At 36.7% G+C, this 23,755-nt stretch overlaps 1 protein-coding gene across 1 annotated transcript in view; it reads left to right on the forward strand.

The window, feature by feature from the left end:
* The window catches only part of ESR1 (estrogen receptor 1), a 156,448-nt gene that overhangs the window by 28,334 nt on the left and 104,359 nt on the right, over positions 1–23,755 (forward strand).

Raw genomic sequence — 23,755 nt, forward strand, 5'->3', positions numbered from 1 at the left:
TTCAGAATTCTGCCAGCTCCAGAATTCTGAGGTTTGTTTCCATTAAAGGGGCAATTTCGAAATTGTGTTCACTAATAAAAGACAGTCTATAGGTGATATTACACAAGGATGATTCAACATTTTCATTGGGCAGAAGTGTCTTCCAAAACCCGCTGAGGGTATTAAATGAGAAAAAAGTATATGCATCAGCCATTTTCAGAACAATGGCCATCTAGTGCAGAAAACGTGAAGCTTTCTAATTTCATTGCTCATTCAACAGTTCTAAATCTGTAAAACCTCATGCTCTTTATCCCTTTTTCATTCCAGATTCTTGGCACATATCCAGATACATTGGCTGGCTATCCACCTCTAGGAAGTCTATGTTTCTATGCTTTCTCTGTATTTGCTGTCTTTTCTGCAAGCACTGGAAAAGGATACATGGTATAATGTATTCACAAAATTTTTTTACTTCAAATTTGCTGTCACTTTAGACTAATATTCTTAAGAGGTCAAAATTTATTTATTCATTCCCCCTGTAGGAGGTTCCTTTTGCAAACCAGACTGTGGTTAATAAGTGATTATCTATCACTTAGCCCCTCCCTGCTCTGTCCAAAAGAATGCTAACATCCACTGTTTGAATATACAGCTGGTAGAGATACAGCACTTAGAGTTTGATAGCTAAGTCCTGGAATAATTTTTCAAATTTTATAAAATTTTTTTCTTTGTGTTAATTTTAAAATACATCTTTATGACATAAAATTTCCTGCAATACACTGTGGTAAGAATATTCTAAAAGTAAATACTCTAAGACAGCTTTTCCAGTGGTGAAATCAAAGGTAAGTAGAAGTAATTCACATCTACCTATTCCTAATTTGGACAGTTGCCCATTTTCCTATACTACATAGCTCAGCATATTGCCTTTTAAAAAATGTATAACCTTACTGCTCCAGGGCATACCGCTTTCTGCTTCATTGCTTTCCTACTGCGGCTCACCCAGAGAACATTCTACTATGTTGACTTTTCTACAGATTTAGATAGACTAGGAAATCTAAGTGAAAGTGTTGTCTTCAGGCATTTAGTTAAAACTTTTAAATTAGTGATATTCCCCACTTGATTCCTCCTCACCCTAGAAAACTTAGCTTATTCTGATATGACTTAAATAACATGGGATTTTACCATAGAACAAGTGTTACATACTTATTGTGAATGGATAATTAAATGTGTCAGAGGGGTTTTTTTTTAATAGTTTGTATTTTGGGTTTGTTTTTTTTTTTTTTCTCACAGAATTTGTGTTTCAAATGGTAGTGATTATGATTTATATTCAGTGAGTGCCATTTTTTATCTGCTGTTATACAAATGCCTTTTAAAATTTTTTTAGAGAGTCTTCCTTTTGTAATTCAAATGGATTTCTTTTATAACCAACATTGCTAGCTCCAGACTTGTTCCCTAGTTTTCGTTTTTAAGGTCTTAAAATGTTCTAATTTAAGTTTGAAACCCAACTTCTAATGTCTTCAACAGGATTAGAATGAATCACCTTAAAACAATGTACTGTTTCACATTTGCTTTTCATTGTCACACATGAATTTTGTTGCTAGTCATAATGCTCTGTCATAAATGCTGGTTGTATAGGCATTGTAGCAGTGATGCACTACTTTGTCTGCTGAAAGTATTACTTCTGGGCAGATTTGTGCACATTTCAGTTAATTCTCTCCTAGTCATTGAGGTAGGAGCCTATATTTTTCATCATTGTGACAAGAATACTTTAGTATTTTCTTTAAAAGAAAAAACAGCAAACTCTTTGGAGATTTAGTGAGTTAAGCCAGGAAAGTATGAGAATGAATGTGCCTTTCTACAGTGACACATAAGCAAGTAGAGAGAAACTTCTTTGTAGAGAACTTCTTTCGTCCTATGACAAATACTGGTTTTATCCCCTTTCCCAGTAGAATTTAATTTGCTTGCAAGAAAATGTTGATTCATCCAGATATTTTGGGGCAGCACTACTCCATGTAAATATGTTCTGGACTTTACAATGATATGTTTGCTTCAAAGTAAATAAACCCTTAGGTCGTTCTTACCTTGTCTTTGTGGACCACACCCATGAACTAATCCAAAATGAATCCTCTCTAGAGTGAGTGTTTGCATCCACACCACAGCGCTGGGACTCATCACCCATGTGGTACCGAGGCACAATTCTTAACGTGTTTCATGTCCTGGATAGTGAGAGGGTTGTACCTGTGCACCTGGCTGATAAGACACGCGTTTTAGTGCCTGGCTGTAAGTGAAGAAGATGCAAGTCCTTTGGGTTCAGGAGAATAGAAATAGAAGGGGAAAACTAAAGTGAGAATGTATGCATGCTCTCTATCTGAAGGGAACCCTACAGCAAATGGGGCTGAGAGCTGTGCTTGTGTTTCCTGGGAAACTCAACAGAATTTGCAGTCCTTGCTCTAAGCTGGTTGGATCATCCAGCAGTGATCCCAGGATTGACATTAGAAGCTCAGCAGTACAGTGAGTCAGGAAAGCAGGGCTTGAATGTGAATCACAGAATTAGCCAAGCAAGTGTTGTATTTGCACATTTATTATAATTTTATTCTGTGTCTCAGAAAACAATGGTTCTGGAAAGAGTATTGGGAAACCAAGCAGGCGTGACCTGCCTGTGCAATATTGTGACGAGAAAACCTAATCCTCAGATGTTGAAACAGGGAAATATGAAGGATTGAGAAGAGTGTTTGAAGCATACCAGAACAGAAAATACTGATTCATTTGTCTGTCATATTAGAAGAATGTCAAAAAGTTGAAAACCAGAAACAGAAATTACCTGCACTTTGAGAAGTCTAAGAGACTGTGGGCTCTCTGTTTAATCAAAGTTTCAAACTGTGGTAACAACTTAAAGGAATTTATGAACTCTGTTCATAGCTGTTGCACAACAGCAGTACCACTTTGTTTTCCTGAATCTTCTCTTGTGTTAATCAGATACCCATCTTTACAGGACATTATTTACTCTTGTGGCTATGAATATTCCAACCAATCTCCCAAAAGGATAAGGGAGGAAGACAGAACAGATGGGATTTAAATAGTACAGCCAGATTTTAATTAGCACCTGAGTAACCACAATGCCACTAAATTATATTAAACTAGCAATAGATTTGATCTTGCAATAGGTATATTCTGATGATGAAACAGTGTGATCTGGTTAACCTATATGTAGGTTAAATTTTTTAAACATTGATTTAATTCTCAAAATAGTATTCCTGCTGGAATCACTAGACACTGGGGGAAGGCAAGTATTGAACATTTTGGGTGTTGAATCACACATGGAACTATCATAGTAGAAAATGCTATCTGAAATGGTTTCAGAACCATTGAACTGCATGAAAGCTCCCAATGTAGCTGAAAGCTGTGGCAGCAGACTTATATCAGTGATTTGCATGTATTTAGATATTTTTTATATATTGAGACAAGCCAATTATGGTTAAAATTTAAAATTGTACCTGGAATATAAACAAAAGATCTTTTATAATAATTTGCAAACAATAAAGTGTTATTTTAAACTAAGAGGGTTTTTTTTTTTTTTCCTTTTTTTTTTTCCCCTTGTGCATTCAGAAAAATTCAGAAAAATGAATATTAAATATGGTAGTTTTCCTGGGACTCTTCTAGTGTACTGGCAGGATTCCGGTATGGAAAATGAATGCTCTTGCTAAGTACCTTGAAGAAGAATATAACACAATTGGAAAATATGTCTAAGGTTAAGATATTAGTTTATTTATTTATTTAACCACTTAGAGTGGATTTCAGACTGTTTTGCCTAACCTTACCCACTCTCCATGCAGTTTCATATGTTTTGGCTAAAGATGCTCCAGTGCAATGCTGAGACAGATGCCTGGATTATAGTGCTCTAGTACCTTCTCCCATGCCTTCATCTCTGTTTAACAGGAAGCTTTTCCATTGATATTGGCTACCTCTGAGCAGCAAACACATGACTGCACAGTTGGGTGACTGGATTATCCATGGAACAATTTCTGCTTTTCAAAGCTGGCCTTATTTCAGTTCCAGATTCTTTAGAATTTTGGACCTTGCGAAATTGTATTCCATGTAGTAGTAGTAGCCTTTGAGTCATATACTTTGTTGATGGATGATACTCAATGAGAAAACACACTTAGATCAAGAAAGAGGAAAGCGTCTCTTTTCTAGGTTTCATCCTGCTCTGTTGCTAAAGTAGTACGACAAAGCCTCTCACGTCCCTGTGTTGCATAAGGAAAAATACTAATGACTTTTAATGTTTGTAACTGTTCTGAAACACTGCCTGGTGCTAGCATGTAAATGGTACTGTGAGGCTGAGTGGGTGAGGTGCTATGAACTTACAGGATGTATATGAAATTGGGACCTAGGGAAGTGAAATATTTTGGATGTGTTAGACAGAGAAGAGTCATGGATAATTTTTTTTTACTAATTGCTGCAGTCTTGTTTAGTGAGAATATGTAAACAAACTAGGAGCAATCCAGCCATTGCTTTTCATGGCATTACAGCAGCAGAGTGCTTTTGCAATCACAGGTACATATATAAACCTAAGCTAGGCTGAGTAGTGTGCAGATTCACTTGAAAATTCATTTGTTTTCACCACTCACCAAACAATCAAAATTATCTTGGTGGTTTAGGCATAAAAATAACTGTTTAAAATTTGGCATGGAGCTAATCATTAATGAGGATAAATATTCCGGTGAGAAGTAGTTTCTGTTTTTGGGTTGGAAAGCCATCCCTCATGGAAAAGTAATACCTTCGTTCCACTACCCAGAAAATAAAACTTTGTAAACTACCTAGAAAATAAGCTTTGTAATTACCTTTCTATGTTTTGCATGTGTTATTACCATTGTCTTCTAGGACCATAATGAGGATGTGGGAACTCTGTTTCTTTGAACTCATACTTAGCTATGCGTTCAAGGAAGGATGAGTTCAGAGAGGGTTGTCAGAAGTATAAATAAATCTTTTTTTTATTTAAAAAATTGTATCTAGTGATCTACTGAGCAATTTTTCCAGGCTCTGTCTCTTTCACAGGCAGAAACTTTGCCTTAATGCTGGCAAGGGATGGTTATGTACCTTGGCCCAGTAGGTTTCTGAGCCTGCTGTTCTCTCTTGGGCCATCCTAGCATATATACATTGCATGAAGCTGTTTGGGCTTTAAGAGACCCCCAGAGAAATCATTAGTCTTCCTGTTTAGCTTGATGAAACCAGGGCATTTCAGTCTTCATCTGAAACTTGTTTTGTGAGTTTTATATGAAAACTTTGAATAAATCACAAAGTAATTCTGGAAGCAGGACCAAAATGCAAGTTTTCATTTTCCCCACTGAAATTTTCAACCACCAGGCTGCAGTCTTGCTTCTATTCATGCTTTCATCAGCTAAAAATAAAATAAAATAAAATAAGTAACTAACTTGTGTTAAGCTTTCTTTTAGTGTATTTCTGTGTTAGATGTGTTCGGAGCACTCCTTCCAAATTTTCCAGAGAGAATTTTAATGCTGTTTTCCTCTTCTATGTATTCCAGCTTGCCTGAGTCAGGAAACTGGGACCTCAGATGCTAAGGGAGAATGGCTCCTGTGCTGTACCAAAGGAGAAAAAGCTATAATTTTTCAGATAAAGTAGGGAGATATTTGGTGACTTCAGGTTCTTCTGAGAGTCTTCAGAATTGGTTTGATGTGTATGTTTGGATCCCAGTTTTGAATTTAACGAAGAGATTGGATAGGGACTGAGTGTTAAGATGCTATTCTGAAAGGAGAATGACGCCTAGACCATGCAGTGAAACTTCAAGAAACCTTGTTCAGAACCAGAAAAAGGAAGTAATTTCCTACACAGCAGTAATTTGTGAGATTCTCTGATGAAGGCTGTTATGGATAGAAACAGTTTGTACAGGTTGAAGGGAAAATGAAAACAACTTGAAAGATAGTTCCATTGAGGATTATTTAATAGAAAACTGGATTAAGCTCAACATATCCTGTGAGCAGAAAATAGAAGCTAGAAGAACATATAGGATAAATATCACGTGTACTTGTCCTGTTCTTTCCATTCCCTGAACATCCATTTGTAGCTGCTGTTTCTGAAGAAAGTATTTCAGGGCTGCAGAGATTCTGTGTCTGCACTAATATGGCCTTACTTCTCCAGTTAATATCCAGTCTGTTCTGCTTCTATCGAGATATCCTCTTAGACCAATTTAAACAGCTTTATTGAGTAAAGATTTCAGATATAGGCATCTGTTTTCAAAAAACCAATGGCTTCCTTTTCCACAAAGCACTAGCTTTGTCTGTCACCTATTCTCATGCATTTATATATAATGCATGTCTGCATTTGAGTCATGCAGGGTCAGTAGATCTGAGCTTCCTTGGTGTCCCCAAAACTGTGCTTTTGTTCATTCTGGAAAACTGGTGGAGTGATTACATTTTCTTGTAGTTTGTTTTGGATATATCTTTCAGTCAGTTGTAGATGTTCAGTAAGTCTCCAAATAAAATATGTCTTGGTGAATAATTGGATGCAAAACATTGACAGTAGCCTTGAAAAGGAAAATTAATGCTTTTATTCTGCCTTTGATTTATTAATATAAAATACCACAGAAAAAGACTCCATGCTCATTTTAAATTTGAATATTATCAGAATTTGCTATTTTTTAAAATAAAATGTGTTGATAATGCAAGAAGAAAACAATTTCTGTTTGGAAAGCTAGTAACAATATAATTATTCCAGAAACAAAAGCATTTTTAAAAATACTTGTGTTACTATAGGTATATTTAAAAAAAATGTGGATGGGTGTTATGAACACTTCATCTTTACTAAAACTGTCTTTAATTTTTATGAGGTAGAAGTTCAATACAAGTGATGGATTTGAAATTTATTTGGAATTCCATATAGGAAGTGGTAATAGAACCTAGAGTAGAAGGAGGACCTTAATGCCAGATGAAAACACAATCAACATTGCCTGTGTAGTGGGCACAGAACACAGTGGACAACGCCTCACCTGGCAGTAGAGAAATGAAAGCTAGGTAGTGAAAGGGGAAGGAAACCCCTTTTACTTGCTCTGTGTGTGTGGCTGATCAGTGCAAGCACAATGTCCTCTGAGATGTAGCTGCCACTTGTCCACACACAGCTGCTCCAAAGGTCACAGGTCTCCTCTGTGGTCATATGTGCCAGCCTTATGTAGTGTTTCGGGTGTCTTAGAGAGACCTGAAAGGTGTGAAAGGGCTGTGTTTAGGCTACTGAATTGGGTTAAAAAGTACTGGTTTTAAGTATTATATGTAACAGATTGGTAACGATATGAATTTTTTTAATGGTGGTGTTTTTTTTTTGTGTATGACTGAAGGAATTTCTGCATTCCCAAAAGCAAAGACTGCTAACCTGACCTGCATACAATTTGGAAGTTTTTGCAAGAATATGTGGGAGTAAATAAAATGGAGTTTTTACAGATTGGCTTAGCTGTTACTCTGAGACACGCTAATGAAGACATTTGTGCAGTCTGGCTCTTCTCACCTTTTTCTTCACACTCCTTGTCAGTACAAGACACTGATGTAGCAAAGCCAAACGATTCAGAAGTCTGTCTTTGACAGTTTAAGCTGATTCAGAATTGAAGAAAAATATAAGTTTTGTTTGTATATATTTAGATATGGAAAATTTTAGTCTATTGGGCAATATTTCTGTATGTTTCAAGTGCTTTAGATGTGTTATGTGATATTCAAAAAAGTTATGTTGTTTTGTATCTCTTGGTTAACATCTAATAATTCTGACCTCTTGTGTTTCTTAAAATGCAGGTTATTAAATTGATTAATTTTTCTGCTGGCATAATATATAATTACTTAGGGACAGTTTGTAAATAGAATAAGATCTGAGTATATAGGTAGAATTAAGAAAGGAATTCATGTGGAATTCAAAGATTCTGGAAAGCAAATGAGATGATGAAGTGACGAGCATTACCAGCCACTTAGCTGCAGATATGCACCTTGCTGTTTATTTGAAGAGATGATGACCTTGGCAGGGTTTTCAAGCCTTCAGCTTCCAGGAGATGATCAGACCTCAATTTTTATGAACATTCATGTTGCATTTCTGTCTGGAAAGAAGTTATCTCTTCTCGAGGGTGGTTTCTGTGATGTTACAGGCATTTCCATTTCTTTGAGGTAAGATTATAGTACCTAATTTTTCATACTGGGATTGTTCACGGTGATCTCTTTTGACTGCTTCTTTACAAGTTACATTTTTGAGCAATGTGAGCCTATGAAACTTTACTTAAGAATATTCTTCAAGTTTGTGGTGTTGTAGTTTCAGTCAGGAAAGGTGTTTTAACAGAGCTGCTTTGACTTAGGAGAAAGGAAGCTGGTGATGTGAAGCTATTAAGTAACTTCCCTAAAATATGAAGTAAATGGCTCTACTGCTTGTGTCTCATATCCTGTGTAGGCCAGGTATTTTCTCTTGCAAATGCTATTGCAAGTTCAGCATATCTGGGATGTTTTAAAAAAAAGTTATTGTATTTGAAGGCTTTGCCCTAAATCAGCATCTTTATAAGTGCTAACTGTGCTTCAGATCCTGGTTTATTTATTAGAGTGTTTGCAGCTGTAAATTTTTTCAGCAATGAACTCCATGTTAATGTTTTTTAAAATATTTAGGTAGAAATAAATAAAATGCTACAGGATGAGGTAGTTCTTGCCTCTAAATATTTTCTTGAAATTGCATGGCTTTTGATAAAAGCCTAGTTATTGCCAAATATGATTGTGAAGTTGCTGTATCTATTAAAGGAAGAGAGAATGAAGTGCAAGTGAATACATTTTGTTGCTGCTCTGTAAAATGAGCAAATATATCTAGAATGTATTTAAAATAGTTAAGATTATTCTGTTTTCCATCATGGACTTCCATCCATGAGAGTGAAAGGTGTCAGATAGAAGTGTTATAGCATCAGTGGTTACTGGCACTGTCTGGGACCTTAAAGTAAATGACAGTTTAATCCCTCAAAGAAGAAATTGTGCACCTGACAAAATAAAAACTGTTCAACTTCTCTGGAGTTCAAACATTGCTGGTACAGTGTCTTTTATTGTGGTTTGTTTTTTTTTTTCTTGAATTCAGAATGTAAGTAATCAGTGAGAGATTCTTGTCAAAAATCAAATGCTCATTCTATGAGTGAGGCTGTGTAAGAGCATGTGCTCCTGTATTTCCAAACAATTAACATTTCAAAGCAGAAACAGGGTGAAGTAATAAGACCTTGCAGTGGATTCAGCCCCGCTGCCCCCCTTTTTAATGAGAAGGGCCATATTATTTTTACATAGCATTGTTGAATATTTATTTGAGGATAATTCTGTTAATTATATAGGGATTATTTATTCATTGATTTAAGTGAGGATAGAGTCATGCTCATCATACAAGTTTGCGAGTTACTTTTCAAGTATTGACAGATTTCACTCAGTTTTATCAAGGGTGGGTTTATGCAGTCTGGATACCTCAGCTAAAAAACGTCGCCATCTGCAATCAACATATATTTGTTTTGTCACAAAGCAGGTCTCGATTTTTGATAGTGCTTTTATTTTTTGCATAAAAGTGTGTTTTATGTTATTTGATAATGAACAGTGAACAGGAAGTTAAGAATACTTTACAGGGAAGAGTGTATTGAAATGCCTGGGAAAATAAGTTGTGTCTGAAGTCATTAAACAAGAATTTCCTATGGTAAAATTGTATGCTGGAAATTTTTGGAGCATGGGTTCCAACAGTGAAGTTGGAGACATTCTCACAAGTCATCATGTTCAACATACATCGTGGACTGATAAGCAACCATTTCTATATACTGCCCAAAATATTACCTAACGACCAGTGCAGTCTTTAAACACACACAGCATCTACACTTGACTTGAAACTGCTGCAGTATTGTTAAGCATAGTCAAATGACACAGTAGGAATGAATTTAACTACTGTTTCAATTCTAAAACTAATAAAACTGATTTATGGTATAAGCTCAAGAGAGAAATACTTATCCAATATTTGCCCTCAGATTCTTTTTTCAGTAAATATATTTCACAGCCATACACAGATATTCAGTGAAGATCAGTCTCTCAAAATTGGCGCACTGAAATATTTGTAAGACACAAACTAAATTTTATCTCAACTAGAACTGTGAATATTGAAGGATAAAATTTTGAATAGAAATAGTAACTTTAACTTCTGCTTCTAAAGGTTTTGCTGAGCTATACTATGTGTCAGGATCCAGATTACATAAGAGAATACATCACAGTGCTTTTTAATATCTGAAGACTGAAATGGAGGGGATTTTATCATTAGTCATGGATACTAAGCGTGTGCTTTCTGTGTGGTGCAGATTTTGCAGGCTGAAGTTCATATTACAGCTATGGAACACTTCTGGTTAATGAGCAGTGACCAGATGATGGTGGAAAGCAAGGATGAGCATTTTTCTTCTTCAGTAGCAGATGCAGGCTTTCTTTGATAGCATGAATAATAATAGGTATTCTTGTAATTTGATCTGCTCATATTCAGCTTCCTCTGACAAAATGAAACATAGGCATACAGGTATTGCTACTATATTGGAGCAAAATGGTGAATTTCTAACACTAGTATTTTGTCTCAAGCAATCTTTTAAATCCTATGTGAAACTACCTTTAACTGAAGAAAAATTCCTAATATTAATATTATGGATAAATATTTTTGATGTGTCACAGGTATTGAAATTATATTTATTTAACTTAAAAAAGAATATTATATTCTAGATAAGTATTTTTCTTCTAGTAAAAGAAGCAGGACTCAGTGTTATTGTGAAATTGAGTCATAATTTTAGTAATAGTTATATATATTATTGTCAACATTAGCTAATCATAAATGTACAGAAGTGCCTCATAAGTAGCATGTCTTGCACTTGTTTTTTTTTGTTTTTTTTTTTTTTTTTTTTTTTGCATAGAAGCAAAATACTACTTAATATTAAGCAGGGACCATTTTTTCTTTTGAAAACAATGAATCTTTAGATAAAGCAAAATTATTCATTTTTGTACAGCATAGTATAATACAGATAATACAAAATAAATAAACTATGTTAAAGGTATATGGAGTCGATGGTGGATCTGATTCAGTTTCATCATGACCAATTTGAATGTTTGGTGGACACATCCCTTTGAGAGTTTGCATCCTTTCTGCTTTGGCTCATTGAGTGCACTGTTAAATTAATCTAAGAGCTTCCTGCTGCTGAACAAAGTGATCTCCTTCTTCATTCTCGCCATGTGCTCCTGCAGTTTCTCCTAATCTGGCTCAAGATCTGCACCAGTGTGATTCTTGCCTTTCAAAAAACAACAAGAACTTTTTGCTAATGTCAGTTTCCAGACTAGAGGCATGAAAGATGCAGGAATGCGAAGGCTGGAGAAAGGATATGACCACTTTTGACAAATAGTTCACTGCTAAAACGCTTGAGCTGTATGGCAAAATTATTCTTTTTAATATGAGAAGCATGAAAGATTGACTTTACAGGCTGGCTTTCAGGAAGGTGAATTCCTTGAAAACTGAAGCAGGCATGTGTTTTCTATGTTCCTTCCAAATGCTCCCTTGACCATTTCAGGTCAGAAGTGCCCAACAACTCACTGTGTATACTCAAGTCACGCTGATGCTGCTGGGAGTGAGGCATGCCCAGGTTTCAGCAGTCTGCATTGCTCTTGAACTTTGTCATCTAACAAGTAGAAGGCAAACCAGTTTTTTGGATCAAACCTAAAATCCAGGAGTTTTAGCTATGAACAGAAATCAAATATACCCAAGATGATTTCTAGGCAGCTGGACCAATTGTCCTGAAATAGCTTGCATCTGTGCTAATAGTTTCCACAAAGCAGTGGATGAATGAAAACTAAATAGTAGTTGGTTCTGTAATTTTTGAATGCCTCAAGCTCAGGAATATTTGGGGTAGTGTTGTTTGGAACATGCCAAACTTATCTCATGTAATATTACAACAGTTTTTAGTACAATTGCAGAGAATCTGCAGGTCTCTCCTATTTTCAGTAGGTTAAAAACAGCTTTGAGCTTTACCGACCTGTAGCTCATTAAAGGCATACTTTCTTGAGGAAGACGATTTCAGCATCTTCATTGTCACCTCTTCATTTCTCAGCCACCTGTGATGAAGGTGGGTGACACTGGCCTCTGCATGCTAACCTCCTTGTAGGGGCTCCAGCCTTCCTGGTGCCATCCACAAAGTCACCACATTGTGTAGTGTGTCACCAGCCCCTATAGCTCTAATGACGCCAGGACTGTTTGTACTCAAAGGAGTACAGTCAATAGAGTCTACACTACTGAGTATTTTTATTTTTTTTATCAAGAGGCCTTTCTAAGCTATAACTATGCTCTTTGAAGGAGGGTGGTGGAAAGAATTGTGCAACATCACTGCCTGAATTAGGTGTTGGTAATTAGTAACTTGGTGTAGAAGGCAGTGGAACTGTACAAGCAGTGTGCTGTCTTGTGAGACAGGAGTTAATAATCCAGAGCACGGCACCTTGCTAGCAGCAGTGTTTCTTTACATTTCCGTGGTGAGCCAGGTAAAGATGGCTTGGGAGTCTCCATATCAGTTGTCCCTGTCCAGTACAGATCTGACCTTTCTCTCTGTCATGCTGCACAAGTGATGCACTGCTGAGGTTCTGACTGTAGAATTACTAGGAACAATCATTTCTCTTAGTTGCAGAATAAGAAATTAAATTTATTGGCATTTCTCCAGGGACAAAACAGTAGCTTAAAAATTCAAATTAATTTATCACAGGTGTAAGAGGTCTCTGGACAGCAGTGTTTGCTGCTTTTAAAGGTTTTGCAATTGTAACCTCAATTCCCTGGAAAAATTGCTAGTAGTTAATATTAACTCTGGTTTTCCTATAATTTGACATCAAATCAAGTATCAATATTCATAAATTTGACATTTCTAATGGCAATGTTTTTTGTTCATTCTTTCTGGGTTTGTAGTTCATGAATAATAATTTCTGTGGCTTGTAGACCATTGTGCTAAATGAGTACATGGAACTGTCTATTTCACTCACTCTTTATGGATAGAAGACCTGTTGATCTGATGGACTTCTGAACTTATAGAAGGGCCTGTATTGCAAAAGAGCCATTTCATTAAATTACTGATGGCTGTGTTTCAGAAAGACTTCCATCTTGTTGCACAAAACAATGAAAATGATGGAAGAACAAATAAAGATAGGGGAATGCTGAAATAATAAATAACTTTGACCTTTTTTTCCCCGTCTGTTGGCATCTAGTTATTTCCTTTGATCTTCCCTGCCTTAAACAAGCTAATATCTGCCAAGAGAGTGCAACTGTTACTGAATCACTAAGGTCCTATTTGTTCCGCTTGACAGATGACAATGCATTTTTGTCTTTCTACAGAAGCATAGACATTGAAAGTTTTCTCCAACAGGAAAGAAGCCTGGGTTTTTTCCAATACTAGATTTCTTTTTTCTTGCTTGCTTTTTTTTTTTTTTTTTTTTTTGTGTGTGGGTAGACTTTCCCATCTTATTGTGATGGTGCACTGCTGATGATTGTGTCACCATTTTCTGTGAGGTGCTGGTTAGATAACACTGAAGTCGTGTGATTTTGCTGTTTCTCATGGTTGTTCTGGCAAGAACAGAATGCTTCAACAGCTGTAGCACATGTTGATGCTCAGTTACATTACGGTTAGATCATGAGTGTCATTTGTGATTGCTCTCTTTGTTGCTCCCTGATTTTTTTGAGAAATTGTTGCTGGTGCTAATTCATCAGTTCTGTACAGGTTTCTTGTATTTGTAAATGTGAATTGGTTGATACCTTGATCAAAATATTTTATATATAGAGTTTAGAAAACAGGCCTGTCTTATTAAACAATGCAACTTTAAAACAGAAGCAGGAGATGCATTACCATGTCTATTTGATTTTTGTAGAGAAATTGACACACTTGTTCTTTAAGGGTGCTGCATTTAGTCAGTGATATATTTAAATCTGGGCTATTGAGTAAACATTCTTTGTTCTAAGTATACCTTGTACTTAGCACAATGAGAACCTAATTTCTGATGGTGATCTTAGGTGCTCCTGAATACAAATAACAATCACAATAGAACTGAATGTTTTGCATTGGATTTTCGTTCAGATTCCATTGACCGTTCTTGTAGGCTTTTTAAGTCAGTTTCAAAAAATCTTCTCTGGAGTAAGTGGGACATGTTATATCACAGAACCAGGATTATATCACAGAACCAGAATAAAGCTTGCAAGTCATTCCCCAAAAATGAGACATAACCTCTGCTAATTTTGAATTTCTCTGATGGTTGGAGATGTTGTGTGCGTGAGGATAAGACTTAGGCCTTGATCCAGAAAAGCACTTAAACTCATAGTTTAGCTCATCATGATCAGTTTCCCTGGAGTCAACAACTGATTCAAATTATCCCGGAAGATATATAGCACAGCCTTATTTAGGACTATATATTTAATACAATCCTTATCAATTAAAAAAAAAAAAAAGATAAAAAGAAGTAAACATATTAGAAAATGCCTTATAAGGATTCAATTCAAGATGTTTCTTGTTGTGCGTGTCTTTTGCTATATCTGTTGTAGAAGAAGCTACTAATTAACTCCAAAGTGCATCTTTTAATATAGATGTTACATTTCTGCTATTTAAATGGAATCATGTAAGATTGTAAGATTCCCTTGTAAGAGGGAACCTCTTACTGAGACTTCCTTTGTAGAAGGTCTGAATTTTTGCTAGAATTAAGAAATATTTTCTTAACTGCTGATAGAAGATTTTGAGAAGTAGGCCAGAGGAGAAAACACATCTCCAGGCTATAGAGGCTTGTTGAATTAGCTCATAACATTTTTCCCCTACAACATCTACCATACTTTTATCTCTAGAATATTGAATTTGCTGCTTTGCTTGGGGTCTGCACAGGACAGTTGCAGCCAGTACCTTCCATGCTGGACAGGGTAACTTTTAATGAACACTTGCTGTTTGACTGTGTTTTTCTAGAGTGTGGTCCAGAGGGATGACTGATGACAGCAATGAACCACTCAGATGTGGCTGTAGCTGTGTCTGGCCTGACAATAACAAGCCCGTTCTTGACATCAAGAAGAGAATACAGAAACATGTATAGTAACACTGATTAGTTCAACACCTGATACTCCTTGTGGACTTTTCCTCTTGGACTTTAGATTTGTAAGAATGGGCCCAAAGGTAAACTGAGGCACCTTCCTTGTGTGGCACTGGCAACAGTCCAGGGGCTCTGTGGTAATCTCTGAGTAGATAGGGAGAACCTAAGGCACGCAAGAGGACTTGATGTGCTGATTGCAGATAATTCACAGTACATGTAGGCATGCTGCAGAGGTTGATTGACAGTGATTAGGGGAGTAAATAAAGCAAATCCATTTTCCAGAAAATGCCCAGAAAGTGAGGGACTTTTGCTACCAGTGTCTGGTAGATAAAAATGGGATGCTGAAAGCATCAAAGCTTTTCCAGGAAATTTGGGTGAAAAGTTCTCTTGGCCTCAGGGTCACAGCAAATGTAACTGCTTGAGGTGACAGGGTTAGCCTCATCACAAGGACCTTTCTATTGGAGGATCAGCTTCTAGGGAGGAAATGGGAATGTGTAAATGTTAAAACCAAATTTGGTGTATTTGAATACCATTACTGGAGAGAAATGAGTGAAGAAACTAGCTCATGTCATAAGATTGATTTTGTACTTTCTTCTTTTTGTGTTTAGGGGCTACTTTCTAAGTACTTGGACACTCTGGTCACTTTACTGTACAGGTACCTGTATCATACGTGTGTATGGAGAAACACTGACACAGGGAACTAATGACACTTCAGAATGAGTCTTTTGGTGGTGATAGCTATCTCCATTAAAAAAGGCAGCTGCTTTTGTTTTGTGGAAGCCACAAACATGGCTGATTATTTATCACCAGTGTCTCAGTGGGTGTTCAAACATAGGTGCGCCATTGACTACTGAGAGCAGGTGGGTCCATTGCTAAAGCAATGGGCTGCAAAGATATTTTGGATAAGGACTGGAGTAGTTTACAGAAATGCTGAGAAGATACAGTGAGGCCAGTAGAATTTTTTTCCTTCCTAACTCATGAAACGTGTAAGATCTTGAAGTCTGTGGAAAATGGGGAAATAGACCATCATCACCAAGGTGATCAATCTCATCTGAGTGTTTTGGTGCAGATCTGTGTATTAGGTACATAGAATCATGGAATAAATTGGAAGGGATCTCAAAGTACCATCTAGTCCAAACCCCTGCTCAAAGAAAGCCTAAATCAGACTACTCAGGGACTTGTCCAGTTGAGTCTTGAAATCAGAGTTGAGTCTCATCCTCAAAGGGGTTCCAGCATCTTTGGACAGTCTGTCCCAGTATTATACAGTTCCTAATGTAAAAATTTGTACTTCATGTCGAGTCAGAATTTCCCATAGTCCATCTTGTGTCCTGTAGCCCCTTGAACTCTTGCTGTGCACCTCCAAGTAGTGTTTGTTCCTGTATTTTCTCTGTCTTCTCTGCTCAGAGGGTTGTAGATAGCAGTAAGGTACTACTGAGTCTCTTTTGCTTACAAGTAGAGAAGGCCCTGCTAGCTGAGCCTGTCGTCATACATCCTGACCATATTGGGATGTCTGGAGCTTAGGAGGACATGTGGTTATGCAGAGAGGAAACTGGAAGGGCCAAAGCCCAAGTAGAGTTTTGCCTGCTGCCATAAATGAGAGTAAAGGATGTTTCTATAAATACGGCCACCCCCAGCAGGCAACTGGCCACAAGTGCTGTTCCTCAGTTGTGCTGGTGCTGGTCCTGTTCAACATCTTTGTTGTTGATCTGGACAAATTGAGTGCCCTTTCAGTCAGTTTGCAGCTGACACCAGGCTGGGTGGGACTGTTGGTTTGCTTAAGGATAGGAAGGCTCAGCAGAGGAATCTGGACCTGCTTTCATTTCTTTAATCTCATAAACTAAACTTGAGAGTTTTGATTGAGAGATTCACCACATAAATTAATTAAGCAGGTGACTTATTTCAGACTGTATTTGGGAGCTCAGGCATGGGAATATTTGATCATTTTGAAGATGCCTAACTTTTAAGCTAATTGCATGACATCCAAAAAATAGTTTTTCTTGCTAGACTACTGCTAGTGATCATGGTGATCAGTCAGTCCATTCAATTTTTCTCTAAACGTGGGATACTAAGCTACCATTTTGCATTTTACAGTTCATGCTGGTTTTTACATAAAGCTAGATGTATTAGAAATATTCTTTTAGGATAATGTGTTTGTTATTAAGCATGGAATGTTGCTTAATCTTAAATCAAGATATCATTGCTTTTCTACCAGTGAACATCCTTGCTCACAAGTAGTTAACATTTCTTGTGGGAAAGAAGAGAAATGTTCTTTTTTGCTCTTGTCTTTCTGCATCCATGAAAACGTCTACTAACTCTTTGAAACACTAGTATTTGCTAATATCTTTTGAGTTTGTCCAGAGTACTCAGGTATTTTGGCCCATTTTACATATGTAGTAAGTAATTTATTCTGTATGAGTCAGGCAGAATTATTTAGTTTTATCCTCTCCCATCTTTTAGCTACAAGAAACTGAAAAAAAATGCACCAGCTACTTATATTACAGGATGTCTTCTACTCCTTCAGAAAAGGGTATATTTTAACATATTGTTTTCTAATGCTGGATTATAAAGGGAGATGGTGTCCCATTTTGGTTTCAGGAAATTCAGTCTGTACATCTGGGGTCTGAAATTCAGCCTTGTAACTGACACAATAATCTGCACTTAATCCCTGACTAGTACACTGCCCCAGAAGAGTAATGAAAGGAGAAAACATTCAGTATTTATACTAGCTTGGACTCTAGCATGTCATTCATTCTTTTGGTAAATTTTGTGCCCAGTCAAGTCAGGACTAAGATCTGAAAGAGGGGAGAGCAGGCTCAGCCAGGAAAGAGCTTTTAGGAATCTTAACTCTTAAAAACTGGCAATTTTTTCAAGGGTAGAAAAAATGGCCAAAGGTGGATGGAGTTTCAGAGGAATAGCAAAAGCCAGTTCTGTGACATGGTGTTTCAGCTCCCTGCCAGATTCAGAGTTCCTGCTCCAAACTCCTTATTTGCTAGAGCAAAAAGGTTTCTTGTGACAAAAAAGGTTTTCTAGAAATCTCTAAGGAGTGAAAAACAAATAATTTCCTTCCAGTTGGCTCAGGTACTTCTAAATTATTGTCACTGATCTCATTGCTGACATGCAAAATTTCCAGCTGAATGGCTAAAATCTTAGAGTGTCGTAAATAGATGTAAACAAAGTATTAACATTTAAAATGTCAGAATACTTAGCTGAAAAGATGTGCTGACATCCTAGCCCAATATTTCTTGTGTTTGCACAGATAATTTCAGATAATGTAATAGCTCTTCCATACAAATTACAGGTAAAATTGAAGACATATTTAAATGCTGTAAATTAATAAACATTTATGTGTAATAATTGTATTCAACAGTTCCCCACTTGCAATAAGAAGTATTTTGACTAATTTTTTTCAAAGCCTCTACTTACATTTGACATGTGAAAGCAGAACCTACCCTTTTAACAGGAAAACCAACCTAACCCAAAAATTTAGGGTTAGGTATCTTAGATCTAGACTTTTGGTGCCATGGCTAGTTCTAGTGAATGACTGGGGAGATAGGGGAAAAAAGAGGTATACATGCTTGTATCAACTTATAAAACTAAATGTTCAAAACTTCCACTAACAGCGTGAAGCACTTATCTCTCCTTAGAGCCTAAGGAATTTTTAAGCATGCCTCATTTGCCTTGTGGTATCAAGAGCTTTAATTTTTTTGTATTTTTTCTTTTCCCAGAGAAGATTTATAAGGCAGTGGGGTAGATGGTGCTGTTCTCCAGCTGTCTGTCTTGAGGAGTTTCCTCACTGGACTAAACGCAACATAATTTCTCTGTAATGTTACTGTGGAATCTTGGAAAAACATAATGTTCCTCCTGTTATGTACAATAGATTCTTCTTTAATTGCAGCAGCTAAAAAAAAACTTCTATCTTTATAGCTGTGGAACTAAAGCGACAAAGTTTATGGTCTTTCACTGACAGCAGGTTTATGGAAAATTTATCGTATGTGCTCTGAGTTTACCATTTTTTTGTTGCAATACTTAATAAAACTAGTGCTGAAAAATGCCTGTTATAGAATGGAGTTTTTCTGTCTTTAAATTTTCCTATAAATTTAATAGCCTTTGTGTATATTTATATATTTAATTTATACCTAGAAATGTATGTATATACTTTGAGTATATACTTTTGCGTGCTATACTTCATATAGTATTTTTTAGTTTATCTCATTTTCCCTCAAACTTATGTTTTATCTTGTCCAAAATGCAAAAATATGTTCAGGCTGTTCCTTTTTCTTTTAATTTTTTTGTTTTTAAATCCTATAAAATGAACTTATTTTGTTACCATTCTTTGACTGCCTTTCAGGACTTGTAGTCAGTAGAAAATTATTGATGTTAATGGCACTGAAAATTCTCAAACTTCCAGTTATTTAGAGAAGTTAAAAAAATATCTTCTAAATTTTTTAATTATCTGTTTTCTTTTTTCTGTTTCTGAGATCACTTCACTGGTTCCACAATATATGCCATCAGTGGAAGAAAGCTACTTTTGGGGTTTTTTTAAGCTATGTTCCAGTTTAGAAGTGTTCGACTGATGATCCAGTTGAGCCAAACTGCAGTATGCACAGTCTGCTAACTTAATCTGATCACGGTTGTCATTTGTCAACAAATTAAAAAAAAAAATTGGATGCAAACTATTCATCAATTAATCAAAATAGTAAGAATTTGCCTTTCGAAACATACCTAAATATTTTTTAGTTGTAAATGATGCTAGTTTAACCACAGAGCAGCAGAAATGTGATTTAGTTTTATTGTATCTGCATTTTATATTTTGTTAGTGTAATCAGAGTAAATTCCCCAGTCTGGAAAATCTGAGTTGAGCACTGGAACTCTGGCCTATCTATAAAAGGCAAACAGGCTGAAATTTTTAGGAGGGGAACACAGGATTTAATCAGCCACTTTCATTTACCTAAACTATTAATTTCTCATTTCCATGAGAAGGGTAGTGCCTGAGTCCTCACTGTGTAATCCCAACTAATTCTCATTAAAAATGCCTCTGTATGAAGGTGCAGTTTGTGCTTTGACCTTCTTTGCTAACATGTCTCAATGCTAACTCAGTCACAATGGACTAGTCCCTCCTACTTCTTCAGTATTCACTAAATGCTGCCTTCTTTCCTTCTTGTGCAGTCATAAATCTGGATGGATCAAAGCCAAATGTTATTTGTTATATTCCCAAACTTCAGAAATATAGCAAAACCCCCAATCTATACCTGATCTCAAGTTAGCAAATCTTCAGATTTTGTCAAACCATTTCCTCTCTATTTTTGTATATCTGTGTATCTCCTGTAGTATATGCTCAGCAACTCCAAAACAATATTAGACCATCATTAAGGTGAAATATATAGGGCAGCTTGGCTGCAGCTGAATACACAATAGTTGGGAGATTACTAGATTTGAGAATGTAGATTTCCCCATTTTGAACACATCTGTCTAGCACTGGAAAGGAAGGTGCTGCAGCCAATTCATGTTTTTATTTACTCTCGCTTGTTACTACATGTAATTTAAAACAAAAAACCCAGAGTTTTTTGAGGCAAGTCCTTCTGTATGAGATCTGCATAGTGTTAAAGGCATACATGATGTGGGATTTAGAAAAACCAAGTCTTTGTATAACTGTTTTGCTAAACAGCGCTAAATATCATTGCTAGATCCTGTACCCTTTCCCATACTCCAATATTTCCATATTCTAGAGCATGTAAAGTCTGACATGTAATAGACCAGATTAAAGTGAGTTGTGAGGTAAGTCCCGACCTTTAAGCAAAAATACCAGGTTTTAGAAACCTTGATGTCATTTTTATGAGAGGCGAGTCCACAGCTGGGTGCACCTAATGCCAGCTCTAAAGCAGGGTGAAGTAGCAGTGAAGTAGCAGTGTTTGTTACCTTGGAGCAAGCAGCACATTACTTACCAGGTAGGACAAGAAAGAAAACAACCCTCTAGTAACTTTTTGCATTTCATAGTTTCTTTGTATCTAAAAACCCCATGTATAGTAAGCAGAATCAGAGCCTGATTTTTTTCAGTGTACAAAAATCAAAAATTCAGCTTCTTCATGGGATTTGGCTTGACACGCCCCCTGCCTCACCCTGGCCCTTTCTTGCCCTCTTGCTTTTCTTCCATGGGAAAAGTAAGTCGGACATTACAGGATGCTGTCACAGAGGTTCTCAGCCAATCCCCAGGATCTTGTTTGTGGCACTCACTTTTTTTTCTCTCAAGATGTGTACAAGACTGTGTGCTGTATGGATACTGCAGCTGTCTATTGCTGAGCTCTTTCAGTGGGAAGACTGAGGCTTGTGGAGAGCTGCTCATAGGGGCCCTAATTTAAATGGTACACAGCAGAAGTGATGGTGGTTCAAGTTAACCCTACAGTATGTTCAATGCCATTTACATCTGATGGAAATTTTAAATATCTGACTCCCTGGAAACACACCACCTCCCAAAAATAATGAATGAGGTTCTTAAAAATTGCATGTAAGAAGCATAGGGCACATTCAGAAGCCAACTCTTTGTTTGCTCACTTTCTGGTATTTTTGTTTTTTTTTTTTTGGTTTTTTTTTTTTTTTGTTTCTGACTTGGTTTTTCTGTGCTGTCTTCACTTTTGCATAGCTATTACACTGGAACATTTTATTTCATATCAATATATTAGACAGAGCATACATACTGGATAATGCTTTAGATTCAAAGTCCATTTTGTAGCACACTATAGAAGTGGATACTTTTTATGGCAGGTAGATTCACATTAATTCTCAGATTACGCAGCTTAATAAGAGATGATGCCTTTTCTATGTATTTCAAAGCACAAAATGAAATGTGCAAAGGCGACTGGCTTAAACTTGTACCTGCCATTCATTTCAGCCCGTGCAGCCCTGCAGCCTGGCTGCTGAGAGCTGTGCTTGCTTGCTGCTTTGTGAGTCTCTGCAGATGCACGGTCGCCCACTCTAAGAGAACATGCACACACTCTTTTTTTTTTCCTCTCACACTGTCTGGCATACTTTCAGCACAACTCTTCGAAGACTTTCTGAACTGCCGGGTATGGTCGTCTGATTATTATTTTTTTAACTGGGAACATGTTTAGTCCAGTGTTATTTAAACAAGCTTATCTCTTTGATCAAAGTCTACAATCTGAAATTTGAACAGGATAGGGAGGGTGGCGGGGTGGGTGAGGAAATATATCAAGTACATAGTTATGCGTGTGCTGATGTCTCAGCTCTGTGCCTGCGAAGGTAAAAACATATATTGCTTCAGAATATTCTTGGAAATATAGAAAACTGGCTATTTTAGTAGAAGTTCTGAAAGCATTGCATTATTTCTAAAATAAAACTGGTTTTAGTAAACTTTTCTTGACACTTCTAGTGACCTGCATATTCAGTTTTTCAGTTTCTTGGGTTTTTTTGAAGGTTGAGCCAAATAACTATGGAGTTGTTTAAGTATAGCATAGGTTTTGCTAGTATTCAAACACACTAGCTGGAGCCCATATATTAATGAATTTAGGGTTGGCATTTCATTGACTGAGCCACAGACCACAGCAATGACGCTGGAGAGCTTGAAGCAGTTTCTGGAGGTTTTCATTTAGCTCGCTCAGGGGAACTGGTTTGTGCGAAGTTAAAATTATATGGAATGAGATTGCAAGAAGAAGCATGCATGCCACACCTTTTCATTATGTTCTCTCTTTTCCTTTTTTTCCTTTCTAAATATAACCTTGAGAGGCGTGTCAGGTTTTTTTTAAACCGATCCCATTTGATTATTTTAGATTATTTGATTTTTTTAGTCTGATTTCAAAATTCAAGTTTGCTAGGATTTTTTCACAAGACTAGAAAGACTGTATTCAATATATATATATCATGCAATCAAATAACCATCTCCTAACTGTGGCAAAATGTGGATGTTGCTTATTTCATCATTTTACAGCATAAAAAGAAGGAAGCATAATTTTCTAGGCTAGTCTAAAGCTTTTCCTTGCTTTTTAATGTTATTATAGTACTCTAATAACTACAAGTTGCTGTGGCTGATGAAAGTATATTATAAATCTTCTCTTCTGCATAGGTATCATGCACACTTTAATTTTATTAGCTGGATTTATTGACTGGGGTTTGCTCCCTACACACCCGGACACACAAACATGCAGAGACACACAGGGAGACAGACACACGGACGCATGCTTGCACACACACACACACACACACACACATTCTGCTTTGCCCTATCTTGGTTACAGCACAGTCCTGCCCAGGGTCAGTACAATGTACACATTACATATTTCTAACAAACACGAAAATGAATCAAACAGGAGGAGAGATAAGCACAGATAGATTGGAGCCTGCTGAGGAAATAAAAGGCAGTAATCTGACTGACCACTGGACTAGTCTTCCTGGTTGGATTTAAATGTTCTTTCCCTTATGTTGCTGCAAGGCACTGTACCCAGAAGTGAAAAATTAAATGATCAGTAAGAATGAAGTAACATTTAGACGAACAATTCTTTGGTATAACTCCAAAACTAATTGTTTCTGAAGTGATGTTTAAACCAACGTCGGCACAAGGCAAGGGCTCCTGGCTCACAGCCAGCACCTTGTAATGCATATTAGCGCAGATGAGGAGTTCCTAAAAGTTAGAGAGAGGGAGAGGGAGGGAAGAAGAGAGAGAGAGAATGTGT

The sequence above is a fragment of the Onychostruthus taczanowskii genome, unplaced genomic scaffold (assembly GCF_017590055.1).
Source record: "Onychostruthus taczanowskii isolate IOZ18803 unplaced genomic scaffold, ASM1759005v1 scaffold8, whole genome shotgun sequence".
Taxonomy (NCBI): Eukaryota; Metazoa; Chordata; class Aves; order Passeriformes; family Passeridae; genus Onychostruthus; species Onychostruthus taczanowskii.